This window comes from Meles meles, chromosome 6, assembly GCF_922984935.1.
Source record: "Meles meles chromosome 6, mMelMel3.1 paternal haplotype, whole genome shotgun sequence".
Classification (NCBI taxonomy): domain Eukaryota; kingdom Metazoa; phylum Chordata; class Mammalia; order Carnivora; family Mustelidae; genus Meles; species Meles meles.
In genome coordinates this window covers 102672022-102687842 of record NC_060071.1, presented here as the reverse complement: position 1 = coordinate 102687842, position 15821 = coordinate 102672022, and the positions used below count along the sequence as shown (strand labels likewise).

The 15821-nt window shown below is 35.3% G+C and overlaps 1 protein-coding gene across 3 annotated transcripts in view; it reads left to right on the top strand.

Moving 5' to 3' along the window:
- Nucleotides 1-15821, top strand: part of SOS2 (SOS Ras/Rho guanine nucleotide exchange factor 2) — a 76190-nt gene that overhangs the window by 2910 nt on the left and 57459 nt on the right. Inside the window, exon 2 of one of the 3 annotated variants that reach the window (XM_046009046.1) lies at nt 11424-11542. The exons of the other annotated variants lie outside the window; for them this stretch is intronic. The gene's annotated coding sequence lies outside the window, so the exon portion shown is untranslated. The remainder of the gene's footprint in view (nt 1-11423; nt 11543-15821) is intronic. 3 annotated transcript variants of the gene reach the window in all.

Genomic DNA, 15821 nt, shown 5'->3' with positions numbered 1-15821 from the left:
TTTTCTCCTCCAGTTGGCTTTTTCCTCATTGAACATGTGGAATACTTCTTTTAACTTTTAAAATTTTTTCCTCTATATTTATCCCTGTGTTTTTTTAATTGACGTTTAATTGATATTAATATTTATTGAACACATTTTAGGTATCTGGCACCATGCTGGAACTAAGATGAAATAAAGATGAATAAAAGCCATGCTCTTAATTAACTGTTTACCATCTACACTGAACATTCTAAACCTTTTGGTTTGGGTTTATATAAATGAGATTGCTAGCAATTAGGAGCTTAGAGTTATATAGGGAATATCTGTATGTGTGTGTGAAAAGAGCAGTATAGTTTAATTGGCTCTATCAGATTCTATTTGGGCATCTTGGTGGAACCTCTGAAACTTAAAGTATACTTTTCTGAAAGGTAAAATCATGGCTCATGCAAATATATATGAACGTGTATCAGTGATTTTGATTCAACTTATTACCTAATAGGGGAACTCACAAGTTAATGTTAAAGCTACTTCATGTGAAAATTTTAGGAGGTAGGTATTTATAGACGATTTAATAAGGGAATATTAAGATTGTTGGGTTAGATACAAAATTAGTTAATATCCTATAGGAACATAAACAGTTTTGGATTGTATTTTCCACTGATGTGAAATTATTTTCATCTGTACCAGATAAAAATCTCAATGTTAATTTCACAGATTTGTAAAATAGCCCAGTCAATAGACAGTATTCAGAGATTTGAGCACAGCATTGTACTGAAAGATACCTAGTAATCTCTCTTGCATATTTTCAAGTTTTGGCTAATTTTTATGCAAATCAGATTACATGGTGAAGTCACCATTGTTGACCCTGAAACCACAGGGGATTTTTTAAGCCAACATTAAATATTTGTTTCACTAAATAGAAACACGAACATTGAAAAATAGATTTCTGGGAAAATAATTTTGGAAATAGAAATGTGTTCTTTACATTTTTGTTTTGTTTTTGTTCTTTAACTTTTTGTTGTTTTTTTAAACTTTTAAAACTACTTCAGGTATAGTATTTAAATACATAAAGAACTACAAAGGGTCAAGCTGAGGGAAATAACATTACTAATGGATAATACATGGATTGTTAACATTACTGCTGAATTATGTATCTTCCCTAAAAGAGCCAGAAACATAAGTGCCTTCACCACTACTCCCCAAGAACACTGAAGCTATCATATTACTTGGGAGAAAAAAAAGAGTGTGGGATATACTTGTAAATGCAACTTTTTACCTGTGTCTTTGAAATGCCTTTGGTATGCGCTATTGATTGTATGCTGAAAAAATCAGTGTTAGCATTCTACATATGGAAAACATGCCTTAAAATAAATTTATCAGACTTTTTTAGTCCGTGTTGTTTCCCTTGTAGATGTCTTTTCTTTTGGGTGTTCTTAACCATGCTAAATGTGGAAAAGAAAATGTCTGTTGCCTTTCTATCTGTAGTTAAAAGTGTCATAGAGTTAGAAAGAAGTGGTTGAATTGTGCCTGACTTTAATTCAGGTTAAATATGAACTCCTCACCCCAAACATTACGGTTTGCTCTTAGATACCTGTCTAAAATATAAGAGCTACGAGACAATGTCTGGTTAATTAAATAGCAGTCTGTGGCAAGAAAGAGAAAGGTAGGAGGTTTTGGTTTAGAAATGCTTTTGAGAACTCTGAAAGATTCTGGTGTTTCTGCCTTTGTACTCTCTCTTGGAGCCATTTTAGAAGACTGCTCTGGATCTTTCTGGGGCCCAAAAGAAAAGTATAGGGTGCTTTGAGAAAATAAAATTGGTGTCACCAACACAAGAGGGTTAAGGAGGGTTTTCTAGGGAGGTAACGTTTGTGCTGAGTTCTGGAGGATATATTCAAATATTTATTGAGTGCCTCATGGGTGTCCTGTACTAGGGTTGATACTGAAGTTGTGTAGTAAGACCCCTACTCTCCTAAAGCTTCCAATCTAAGTGTCTGTGTGGGAGAGGCCTGAGAAGGACAGACAATAAAGAACAATTATCTGCAAGATCAATAGGAATTAACAAGACAAAGAAAGCGGGGAGAAAGGATTTGAGGTTGAGGGAAAGATGGAAAGGTGAATTGTTTTAAAGAACTAAGACCAAGTGAAAAGAAAAAGCTGGTTGGTAGACCAGGTTAAGAGGTTTCTACTTGAGAGTAGGAAGCCCTGTAGTGTTATTTATGTAACAAAATAATTAGATTTACTTGATCAAAACTGCTTTTTTAAAATATCACTCCAGCTGAAAGCTAGAAATGGATAGGATATCCTATGATTTTTTTTGTGACGTCAGGCCTGTTCTGGATTTCCTAAAGCCACTGACTAAAACAGTAGAACTCCAGGGAGTCATTTGGAATTATTCCAAACTAATAATGACCCAAACTGACCCAAGGGGTTCAGCCAGAACTGGATGAGCATTAGGAATGCATTTTAACTTGCTGCATTTAGCTCCCTGTCAGCCATGATTTAGTAGCCGTCCTCTATTTTCAGTTTAATTTTGGTATGGTATATTTGGAGCAATAATATTCCATTAAAGTGTTTTATGCTGACTATCCAAAGCATTACCTGTGTTACCACTTGATATAAATCAAGTGTATGTCTTTTATATTAACCATGGCCTCTCTTTCAGGGGAACAGTAGTTTGATTATATTGTCTGTTAGCCGGCCTGTTTGAATCAGGAAGGAATTTTAATGGAACTAATGGATTTAGCATTATCTCATGTAGTCACGTTAAAAATTAACAACCTAAAACTCTTATCTTCTTTTACGTGAGAACTTATGATAGTAGAAAGACTTTGAAAGGTGTAACTGTTACACACTTCACATTTTAATGTGTAGAAATGAAGCAACACAAAATAACATCAAGATCTAGATGGGAGCACTAGTATTGTCTCTTGCAAATAAAGTTTTCATTCTCCCTGTTTTCTTCTTTAAATCACTTTGTAAATTCAAACATTATCTCTTACTTACATAGCACTTTCTAATTCTTTCTTAACCTACCCATTAGCGGCATTTGGCAGTTGAACTCCTCCTCTTTTTTGAAATCCTTTCCTTGTTTGGCTTCCAGGACACCAACCTCTGCAGGTTTTCTCCCTCTGGCTCTTACTTTTCGGTCCTCTCCTTCGTCGAGTCTTGCTCCTCTTCCCAAACTACATTATCCTGACCTCCTCAGTGCTTAGTTTTTGGACTTATATTTTTATTTACAGTCATTTGTAGATACCATCCAGCCTCATGGCTTAGCACGTCATCTGTATCTGATGATTTCCATATTTTTTTATTTCTGGCTCAGAACTCTCTCCCTAGGTTGGGTAACCAACTCCTTTCTTGATACTTCTACATCTCAACCAACACTGAGCTCCTTCTCTTCCCCCCCAAAACGTGCTGCTTTTGTAGTGTGTCCTGTATCAGTAAATGGCCAGCTTCAGCATCCTTCTAGTTGCTCCAAATAAAAATCTGGAGTTATTCTTGAATCCTGCCTTTCCTAATTTGTGTAATCTGTCAGCAAATTGTTTAGCTCTACTTTAAAAACTGTAACTATACTCAACCACCATTTCTTACTCTTCCACTTCTGCCACCTGGGACCAAGCCATCACTGATCTCTTGGAATGTTAAAATAGCCTGTAACTGGTCTCTCTTCTGCCCTTGCCCTGTTCAGTCTTTTCTCAACGTGGCAGAGATAAGTGAAACCTTGTCATTCATTCCATTGTTCAAAACTCTCATTGCTTCTCAGAATAAAAGTCTAGTAAGTCCTCTCAATGGGTTACTACATTCTGATGCTGCCTGTTGCCTTTACATCTCTGACTTCATATATTTCTCTCCCTTTTTTGCTCTGTTTCTTCCCTGCAGTGGCTTCCTTGTACTCACAGACACATTCTAATGTGTAGACATATTCTAATCGCAGAGCTTTTGTACTTGCTGTTTCTTCTGCCTTTAACAACCTTCCTGCAGATTAAAAACATGACTGGTCCTCGTACCTTCTTTAAGTCTTCAGAAAAACATCATCTTGAGGAAAACTCCTCTTGGAGCCTATTTAAAACCACTATATGCCCTGCTTCTTGGGCATTCCTCTGTAGATGTTCACAACATAACCCAATCCAAACTTATTACCATTGTCCAAAACCTCTAGTATAAGTGATACACTCAGTTTTCAAGCCAGAAACCTAATCATCCGTCACCTTCCCTTCCTTCTCACAGAAGGTTCAAATCTCATCAACATTGAGTATTGATTCTTTTTCCTAAATTAGAGGTTTGTTGTGTTTTTTTGTTTTTTTTTTTTTTAGTTTTTTTGGCTGTGTGTCCCCAAAATAAGTTTTTAATTGTTCAAATTGTTCAAGTTCAAATAGTTGAAGGAGGTATAATTTTGTATGTGTTCTAAATACTCATGTTTTACAATTAAATACTTCTATCAGTCTTTTATTTTTATTTTTAAGATTTTATTTTTTTGAGAGAGAGAGAGCACAAGAAGGGGGAGGGTCAGAGGGAGAAGCAGACTCCCTGATGAGCAGAGAGCCCAACTCAGGGCTGGATCCCAGAACTCTGGGATCATGACCTGAGCCAAAGACAGCCACTTAACCAACTAAGCCACCCAGGGGCCCCCACCATTGATCCTTTTAAAATAAACATGCAAAGTGCTTTTTAAAAAAATGTTTTTATTTTAATTCCAGTTCTCAGGTTATGTTAGTTTCAGGTGTACAGTATAGTAATTCAACAATTCCATACATAATCCCATGCTCATCATGAGAAGTGTACTCCTTAATCCCAATCCCCTGTATCACCCATCCCTTCCACCTTCCTCCCCTCTGGTAACCATCAGTTTGTTCTCTGTAATTAAGAATGTTTCTTGGGGAACCTGAGTGGCTCAGTTGGTTAACTGTTTGCATTTGGCTCAGGTCATGATCCTGGGGTCATGGAATCGAGCCCTGAGTCAGGGTTCCGGCTCAACAAGGGAGACTGCTTCCCCCTCTCCCTCTGCCTGCTGCTCCTACTTGTGCTGTCTCTTTCTGTCAAATAAATAAATACAATTAAAAAAAAATCTGCTTCTTGGTTTCACTCTTTTTATTCCTTTTGCTCATTTGTTTTCCTGGGATTGAGTCCCACATCAGACTCTCTGTCCCTCTCCCTCCTGTACCTCCCTCACCACCCCCCACTCATGCTTTCCCTCTCATGCGGTTACTCTCTTCTCTCTCCCAGATAGATAGATAGATAAATAAATAAATAAAATCTTTTAAAAAACTCTTTCTTTTAGGGTTAATTGCTATTAGGATATGGTTGAGCAAAAGAACATACATGTCATGGATTTTGAAAAATTAGTAATTATAAAACTTTATTGAATATGCATTATCCAGTGACATCTGTGTAGCTCTCTACCTTGTTTTTAAATTAGTTCATGTTTCATGGGTGACTGTTATTGCCAGAACGAGATAGGGTCTTGCTCTTGTTGAACTGTGAATCATAGTTCAGCATCAGTTCTATTCCTGTTACCCTTCTGTAGATACAAGCCCCGAGAACCCTTGTTAACACAAATAGAAGAAAAATTTAAGGCAATCAAGCTCATTTTTTAAACTTTCTTCAAATTATATGACAAAATTATATTGTTATCTGTCAAAAAGAGTCTTAGTAATATATCAGTCAGTAACTTATTTATGTTCTCCTGCAATTTTGTCTCAAGTAAAAAGTTGGAAACCACCTGACTTGCAGAATGATTTGTTACCTGGTCTTCAGAGCTATTCACTTTTTCATTTTCTAGCTTTTCCAGGATTTGCCAAAAGACTAATAATTATAACTGTTACTTTTTGCTTAGAGATACTTTGTTTAGTTCCATATATCCAGGAAAGATTGGGAAAATGAAAACAGTATTAACTTCAATACACTTTAGCTGTGATGATATTAATGAATAACATGTATTTTACTGTATATGTTCTTAAACATATTTTCATTGAATCCTTAGAGCTGTATATCTAGTTCATTGTATTCATTTTCTGTTGCTGTTTAACAAATTATTACAAGCTTTAGGGGCTTAGTACAACACAAATTTATTGTCTCACAATTTCTGTAAATTAAAAGTCTAGGCACAGTTTAGCTGGGTTCTCTACTTAGGGTCTTAGTCAAGGTTTTATATGGGGCTGCAGTCTCATCGGAGGCTTGGGGTCCTCTTCCAGACTCCTGTAGTTATTGGCAGAAGTCATTTCCTTACAGATGTAGGTCTGAGACCCTTATTTCCTAGAAGACTGCTGCCATTCCTTGCCATATGACCCTCCCTATAACATGTCAGTTTGCTTCTTCAAGGCCAACAGGAATGCATCTGCAGCTATTTCTTATCTCATACTTCTAGACCTGCTTTAAAAGGACTCACCTGATTTGGATCAGGCCTACCTAGGATGATAATCTTTCTGTTAACACCAAGTCAACTGATTAGGGACCTTTCTCACTTTTGCCTTATATGGTAACTTGATCATAGGAGTGATATCCCATCATATTCACAATTCCTGCCCACACTCAAGAGGAGTACACAGAGCATGTACATCAAGGGGTGGGAATCCTAGGGGCCACCTCAGAATTCTGCCTACCACACTCATTAATTTAATGTAAACTATCCACCACATAACTAAATTGGTAAAGTTAGTTTTAATTGTCAAGCCAACCAGCCTCATCATATTTATCTTATTTGAGACAAAGTCAAATGAATGTGTTAATACATGTCACATGACAGCCATCTCACTTCTGAATTCTAATTGTAAGATAGAAAAATAGGTGTGAAAACTTGCTTTGAATTTTTTCTCTTGAGTGAAATAAGGTATTGTTGCCTTTTAGTATTTTTTCTTCTTTTTTAAAATGGTTTTATTTATTTGAGAGAGAGAGAGATCATGAACAGGTGGAAAGGGTAGAGGCAGAAGCCGACTCTCCGCTGAGCAGGGAGCCTGATACAGGACTCATCCCAGGACCCTGGGGTCATGACCAAAGCTGAAGACAGATGCTTAACCAACTGAGCCACCCAGGCGATCCTGTGGCAGATGTTCTTTAAGAAAGAGTACATGTGGTAGTTTTGGTAGTATGCTAAAGGAAGTGGGTACTTAGCCCAGGGAAACTTAAACTTTGAATAAAGCATATTTAGAATAGTGATCTTTCCCAGTTCACAGGGGGGGGAAGCCAATATTAGTTTTTTTCAATTTCAATTTTATTTTATTTTTTTTAAAAGATTTTATTTATTTATTTGACAGAGAGAGAGAGATCACAAGTAGGCAGAGAGGCAGGCAGAGAGAGAGGGGAGAAGCAGGCTCCCCACTGAGCACAGAGCCCGATGCGGGGCTCGATCCCAGGACCCTGAGATCATGACCTGAGCTGAAGGCAGAGGCTTAACCCACTGAGCCATCCAGGTGCCCCTCAATTTTATTTTTAACTCATAAGTTTTTCTTAAGTCTGTGATGTGGTGACTGCTGCTGTTTGCTTACTAATGAGTAATGGAAGATGGTAAAACAAATGAACAAGAGATAGGTTTTACAGGAAAAAGAGTTATGATACTATTTGTTTTCTCTTACAGGTATGTATGTGCCTGTAGTTTTCACTTTTATAGTCATTTTTAGTAATATTACTTCTGCCTTCTATGATGTAACATTAGTCTATTAATACTTTCATATTCTGCTAGGAGCACTGTGACTTCCAAATGCTTTGCCATTGGAACAAGTTGGAAACCATTGATTTAACCTGCACTTTTTTGGCTTTACAGGCTAATGGCCTGCCTGTATGGGAATGTACTTACAGATCATGTGCCATTTCATTCCATTCGAAGAAAATTTTAATGACAAAAATTTTAGGCTCCATTAATAGTCTTCTCTACACATTTTGATTATTTTTATGGTAAACCCTTGTGTAATATTAAGCTAAGTAGAGTGAGATTCTTTTTTTTTTTTTTCTTTTAAAGATTTTATTTATTTATTTGTCAGAGAGATAGTGAGAGAGGGAACACAAGCTGGGGGAGTGGGAGAGTTAGAAGCAGGCCTCCCGCTGAGCAGGGAGCCTGATGCAGGACTTACTGTATATCCCAGGACCCTGAGATCATGACCTGAGCACAAGGCAGAGGCTTTAACCCACTGAGCCACCCAGGCGCCCCTTAAAGTATACAGTTTGATAAGTTTTTATGTGTGTATATTTCAGTGAATCCATTACAATTAAAATATTGAATATATCCTTCAGCCCATAATTTCCTCTTGACTCTGACTCTAATTCTCCCTCCCTCCCCATTTCTTGTACCCAAGCAATTACTGATCTGCTTTCCATCACTATAGATGGCATTTTCTAGAGTTTTATATTAATGGAATCATACAATATATACTCTTATTATTTTTCTGGCTTCTTTGACTCAGCATAATTATTTTGCAATTCCTCCATTTTGTTTCATATATTGATAGTTCACTCCTTTTTATTGCTTGATAGTATTCCATTGTGTGGATATTACCATACCACTGTTTATCTCTTGATTAATGTACTTTTTTTTTTTTTGTATTTTTTTTTCCATTTGATTAATGTACTTTTGATTTTCACATCTTGGCTATTACAAATAAAACGGCTGTGAATATTTGTGTACAAGTCTTTTTATGGACATATATTTCCTTTTTTCTTGGGTAATTATCAAAGAGTGGCTGGATCAGATAGGAGGTGAATGTTTATGGATTTAATTTGCTTTTCCCCATTGATTAATAATGTTGAGCATTTTTTGTGCTATTTACTGTGCATATATTTTCTTTGGTGAGGTGTTTAAGTCTTACTCATTTTTATTGAGTTGTTTGTTTTAAATTGTTAAGTTTTGAAAATTCTGTATATATCTCAATACAAATCCTTTATCAGATTTTCTTCTGGTTTATAGCTGCTTTTTTCATTTTCTTTCTTTTTTTTAAATTAACATACAATGTTAATTTAATATAATTAACATTTAAATGTAAAGTTCAATATTTTTATATGTATTTATACATGGATCTATATATAATATCATGACTATTCTTTTTTATACTATGTATAAGGAAATACCTTCTGGCAATTTGAAAATACGGTGTAACTAAAATACAGGTCTGACTTGTTAATCTACTTTTAAAGACTGAAAATTATTTTAATTGCTCTTTTTCTTAGTAGTCTTTCAGAAAACTATGATGGGTGAGTTCTGATGTAATTTTGTTTACTGTCTCTTAGGATGCTGAGATAGTAAACACTGCAACTACAAAGTATAGTTATCTTTATCAACTTGATGTCCTATTAGTATTTATGTGTGGGATTTTAACATTATATGTATATTTTTTATGACTTCATATTTGCAGTTACTTTAAGAAGTTTGGCATAAGAAATTTTGATGCTCAATGTTAAAGTTGCTTTGCAGGTTATTTACCAAAATCATAATCACAGAAAAAAAATCTACCCCAGTTAGACATTATCTTAATTCTCATGCACAATCACATTCACTGAGTAGGGCACTTGGCTTTTATGGAAGATGTTTTAAGAAATAGCCTTATGAATGCCCTTGCTAAACTTCCAATGTAAATGCTTTTCTTTTTATTAAAAAAGAAGTCTCTTAATTCTATTGATCTAATAGAAATATATGGTAAGATGTAATTAAGTTTCTTCTTGTCATGTTAAAGAAGTGCAGGATGTAAGAGAAAATACTTGCTTCCCCCAAATCTTGAATTTGTAAAGAAATATTATAAAGCCTGGCTTTTTGGATATTGGTCCTTTATAAATATCTAACTCCTTTACTTATTAAACTCTTTTTTCCCAGAGTCCTTAAAAAGGTAGTATTTGTTCTCTCTAGTTTTATGTATCCTCCTTTTTCGCACTTCCCTAGTTCATATTATGTTTCTTTTATAAGTTAGTGTATTTATCAGAATTATTCCTGCAAATAAAAAGATAGCTAACTTTATCAGGTTTATAAGAAAAATAGCAGCACCTCCTCCCAGTCACAAATTTTTCTGCTTTCCAGAAACAGTCACTTGTAACTTTTCAAAGTGATTCACTTCAGTGTTGTGAAAAAAATTGCTGTTTCTTGATTTTTCTGTTCGGCCATTATCTGTTAATGGAAGGTAAAATTCTTCTTCTTTTTTTTTTTTTAAAGATTTTATTTATTTTGGAGAGCATGCACACACAGGAGGAGGGACAGACAGACAGGGAGACAGAGAATCTCAAGCAGACTCCACACTGACTGTGGAGCCCAAGCAGAGCTCGATCTCGCAACCCTTAGAAAATGACCTGGGCTGAAATCATTGTCAGTGCTTAACTGACTGAGCCACCCAGGCACCCTAATATTCTTTAATACACATACATATTTCCTCCTTCCAACCATACACACATTATCATACATATATACTTCCTGCCTCACACCCCATACCATGGTTATATGTTAGGTTTTTTTGGATTAGTATTCAAAGTTTACATTATTATGACTGTAAATGCTGTTACATATACACCACTTTTTCTTTCCTACTTAACCTTTTAGTTTTACTGGAATTAGTAATGGTCTTGTTTTCTTGTGTAGTTTTCTAGGTACCTACTAATTCAAACTTAAACTGTCTATCAGTTGTCTAACTTTCCTCTTAAGATTTTTAAATTAATCAGATGCTCTTATCAATTTAATCTTTTTTTGAGGTTTTTATTTATTTTACTAATCTCTACACCCAGTGTGGGGTTCTAACTCATGACCCTGGTGAGATCAAGAGTCCCATCGTTGGGGTGCATGAGATCAGGGTTGTGAAATCAAGCCTCATGTGGGCTTAAATTCTCTCTCCCTCTCTCTCTGCCCCTCCTTATGCTCTCCTGTTCTCTCTAAAGTAAATAAATAAATCTTTAAAAAAAAAAAAAAGAATCACAAGTTCTTTGACTGAGCCATTTCATCTTCTTGAGACAGTTTCTCCCAGAGTCTTCTGATCTTCTCTAGTCTGGACTGGTGACCTTACGCCTGTTGTACATCTCTCATAATTTCCCTTCACTTTATCCTGGATACTCCTTTAGCCTTTTTTCTGTATTGATTCCTTCATTTCTTGTATACCATATTTTTCTCCTGACTTATACTCTTGTTTTTACTGTGGTACAAACTATAAAAGCTTAATGAGAAAGGGTGCATGGGAGATAAAAACTTTTGACCTGTTATGTCTAAGCATGTCTTCATTTTACCATGACATTTGATTGATAGTCTGTTAGGATCTTATTCTAAGTTGGAAATCTGTCTTCTAGCTTCTAGTATTAAGGTTGAAGTATGGAACCAATCTAATATATACGTTGTATATGACCCGCTTCTTCCCTTCACCCTAACCTTGTAGGATATTCTTTTTGTATCCAGGATTCTGACATTTTAATTTCATTTATTAGCTGGGGACTAGCGGGGTCCTTTTGACTTATTTTATTGTAATTTTATCCTTCCATTTTCTGTTTGCTAGGTGATTCTCCAACCTTTTTCACTTATTTATGGTGAAGTAGTAAAGTAATAAAAAATGCATAAAATATAAATACACAATTTAAGGAATGCAGCATTTTTCTCAATAGAAATCTCCAGAAGGTAACCATTTTATGGCAATCACTGCCTTGCTTTTTCTTTTTATAGTTTTACCATTTAAACATGTGTCCCTAGGGGCACCTGGGTGGCTCAGTGGGTTAAGGCTCTGCCTTCGGCTCAGGTCTTGGTCTCAGGGTCCTGGGATGGAGCCCCACATTGGGCTCTCTGCTCAGCGGGGAGCCTGCTTCCCTTCCTCTCTCTCTGTCTGCCTCTCTGCCTACTCTGTCTGTCAAATAAATAAAATCTTAAAAAAAAAAAAAGTGTCCCTAAATTTTATAGCTTAACTTTGTTTGATCTTGAAGCAGAATTCCTTTTTTTTTTTCTTTTTAAAGATTTTATTTATTTGATAGAGAGAGAGATCACAAGTAGGCAGAGAGAGAGAGTGGGAAGCCAGCTCCCTGCTGAGCAGAGAGCTGGCCGCAGGACTGGATTCCAGGACCCAGCGACCACGACCCAAGCCAAAGGCAGAGGCTCAACCCACTGAGCCACCCAGGCCCTTGGAAGCAGAATTCCTTTGTATGTATCCTTCTTGTCTGGCTTCTTTCTGCCAAATTATTTCGAAGATACAGCCACATTTTATGTCGCTATAGTTACTCATTTTTCTTCTTATATTCCATTGTATGAATATGCTACAATTTATTCCACTCTGAGTAGATATTTGAGTTTCTAGTTGGGAGGTATCACTATAATGTTACTTGGGAACCTTCATATACATGTCTTTTTGGAAACCCGTGTGCTTATTTCTCTAGAACAATACTGTCCAATAGAAATATAATGTAAGTCACATATGTGATTTTAAATTTCCTCATAGGCACATTAAAAAAGTAAAAAGAAATTCATGAAATTGAGTTTAATAATGTATTTTATTTGACCTAATCATTTTAGCATATAATGCATATAAACATTGAAATATTTGACATACCTTGTTTATCCTAAATCTTTGATATCTGGCATATATTTTACACTTAAAGCCCGTTTTATTCCAGTAGAGCTGCATTTTAGGTGCTCAGTAGCCATATGTGACTAGTGTCCACTGTGTTGGACTACATAGCTCCAAGCAGACATGTATAACTCCAGCAGTAGAATTGCTGGGTCATAGGGTATGCATATATTTTTTAAAATTTTTGATTTTTTAAATTGAAGTATAACTGACATACAGTGTTATCTTAGGTTTAGGTATATATATATATATATATATACTTTATGAAGTGATCTCCACAATAGGTTAGTTGCCATCTGTTAACGTACAAAATTTTCACAATGTTACTGATTATAGGGTATTGGCATATCTTGCACTTTAGTAGATAATGGCAAAGTTTTTTTAAAGCGATTGAGCCAAAAAAATAAAAAATAAAATTATTGAGCCATTTTGCACTCCAGTGGCAGTGTGTTGAGAGTTCCCATTGTCCTACATAATCACTAACACTTAGTATTATCAGACTTTTTAGTTTTGCTCTCTGATGAATGGGTAATAGTTTTCATTGTGGTTTAATTTGCATGTCTTTCATTACCAAAGAGCTAGAGCTCTTATAGGCTATTTTGAATTTCTTTTGCAAAGTGTTGATTTGGTTTTTTTCTATAGGGATTTTTTTTTTTCTTTTTAAGCAGGCTTGTTGCCTAACATAGGCCGAGAACTCACAACTCTGAGATCAAGAGTTACATGCTCTATTGATTGAGCCAGCCAGGTGCCCCTGTATTGGGACTTTTATCATTTTTTTCTTCTGCTGGACTTCGAGTTCTGGATACAAGCCCTTTTGTTTTATGTGTCACATAAATCGTCTCCATTGCATACTTGTCTTTTCACTTTCTTAAAGGTCTTGATGAACGTTAAGTTTTAATTTTTAATTTGAAGTTATGTTTATTAGGCCTTTCCTTTATGGATAGTAATTTTTGTGTCTTGTTTAGGAAATCCTTTCCTATCCTGAGGTCGCGAAGATTATATCTTGTTTTATAGTACCAGTTTATTAAGTCTTTATGTAATAGTTCTAAAATATCCAGCTAGAATTGTTGTTTGTGTAAAGTATGAATCGGAGTTGAGTTTCATTCTTTTCTGTATGGGTATCCAGTTGTTCACTATTTATATGCTTCTCCACCTTCCCATGACCCCATCCTCATACCCTGTAATACTACTTTGTTGTAAATCAAGTGTCTGTATATTTATGGGCTTGTTTCTGGACTCTTTTCTCTTCCATTCATCTGTTTGTCTGTCATTATAACAATATCACATTCTTACTGTAGCTTTGTAATAGATCCCAATAACGTTTACAGCAAGTACTTCTACTTCTTGGAATAACTGCCTGATTTTCTTAGCCTTTTGCATTTCCATATAAGTTTTGAAATTATCTTGTCAATTTCAGCAGACACTTTTTGGTTTTGACTGGTTTTAATTAAGTCTGTGGACCAGTTTGAGAATTGATATATTTGCAATATTAAGTCTGTACTTCTTTTGTTAAGATGTATTCCGAAGTGCATGATATATTTTTATTGATACATTTTTATATTCCATTGTGTATATATATATATATATTTTAAATTTTTATTTATTTATTTTTTTATAAACATATAATGTATTTTTATCCCCAGGGGTACAGGTCTGTGAATTGCCAGGTTTACACACTTCACAGCACTCACCATAGCACATACCCTCCCCAATGTCCATAACCCCATCCCCCTCTCCCAACCCGCCTCCCCCCAGCAACCCTCAGTTTGTTTTGTGACATTAAGAGTCACTTATGGTTTGTCTCCCTCCCAATCCCATCATTGTATATATTTTTTATGATATATTTTTTATTTCATTGTAAATGATACTATTTAAGATTTTTGTTTTCCATCCTTTTGTGTTCCACAGAAATAAATTTTTTTTAATGAATTAAAATAATTTGGGGTGCCTGGACACATTGGTTAAATGGCTGATTTTTGATTTTAGTCTGGGGTCTCCAAAGAAACAGAAACACACACACTCTCTCTCTGTCTTCTTTCCCTCTCTTCTGTCTCTCTCTAATAAAAGGTAGGCGAGTCCAGAATCTGCCGTCAGTAAGTCGGAGACTCGGGAGCTGGTGTTATAGTCCTAGTCCAAGTCCTAGTTCAAGGCAGAAGACCAAAATCCTTGCTCAAAGACTGGCAGAGAGAAAGAATTCTTTTTTACTCAGCCTTTCAGGCAGGTCCACTCACACTGGGGAGGGCAGTCTGCTTTCTCAGTCTACCAATTCAGATGTTAATTTTACCCAGAAACCTTCTTAGACCCACTCAGAAATAATGTTTAACCAAATGTCTCAGCACCTGTGGCCCAGGCTAATTGACACATAGAATTAACTGCCGTAGTGGGCAGTCAAATCATCTGTAAATCTCTTCCTTTCTAATTCTTACACTTTTATTTCTTTTTCTTGCTGGACTGCACTATTCAGGACCTCCAGTACAATATGGAATAGAGATGATAGAGCGAGTATCCTTACCTTTTTCCTGATATCAAAAAGAAGGCTTTTAGTATTTCACCATTGACTATGATGTTTATTGTAGTTTTTTTGTAGATATCCTTTTACTAAATTAAGTTAACTGGGAGATTTTATTATGAATGAATGTTGAGTTTTTTAGATGTTCCCTAAATCATTGATGTTATCATAATTACTTTTCTTTTTTAATCTCTCAGCATGGTGAATTATTTTTGCTTGATTATCTGACATTAAATCAACTTTATATTCCTGGGATAAACCCACTTGGTTGGTCACATTTTTTTTTAGTATGTATTATGGAATTTAGTTGATATTTTACTTAGGCTTTTATTTCTAAGCTGATGAGTAAAAATGGCTTGTAATTTTCATCTTTTTTTTTGAGTTTTTATATCAAGGCTAGTCTCACAATAAGTTGGGAAGTCTATTTTTTTTTTTTGTCTATTTTGTTGTTCTTCTAGTTTTCTTAATGTTTAAGTTTGTCAGTGACGCCATCTAGACCTATATAATAAACAAGTCTCAACAAGTTAAAAAAATTGAACTCCTAGAAAGTATGTTTTCTGATCGCAGTGCAGTTATTCTAGAAATCAGTAAAAAGGAGAACTTAAAAAAATACCATAGGTTCAGAAATTAAGAAATATACTTCTAAATTCTAAATGTCAAAGAGGTAGCCATAATGGAAATTAGAAGCTATTTTAAACTGCGTAATTTAAAAAATATTCTGTATTAAAATCTGTAGGTTTTTGTTTTGTTTTTGGTTTTTACAAAAGTAGGTCTTAGACTACTTAAGTTTTCTGTTAGTTTCTGCCCTGTGGGTTAAAGAAAGTTTACAGAGA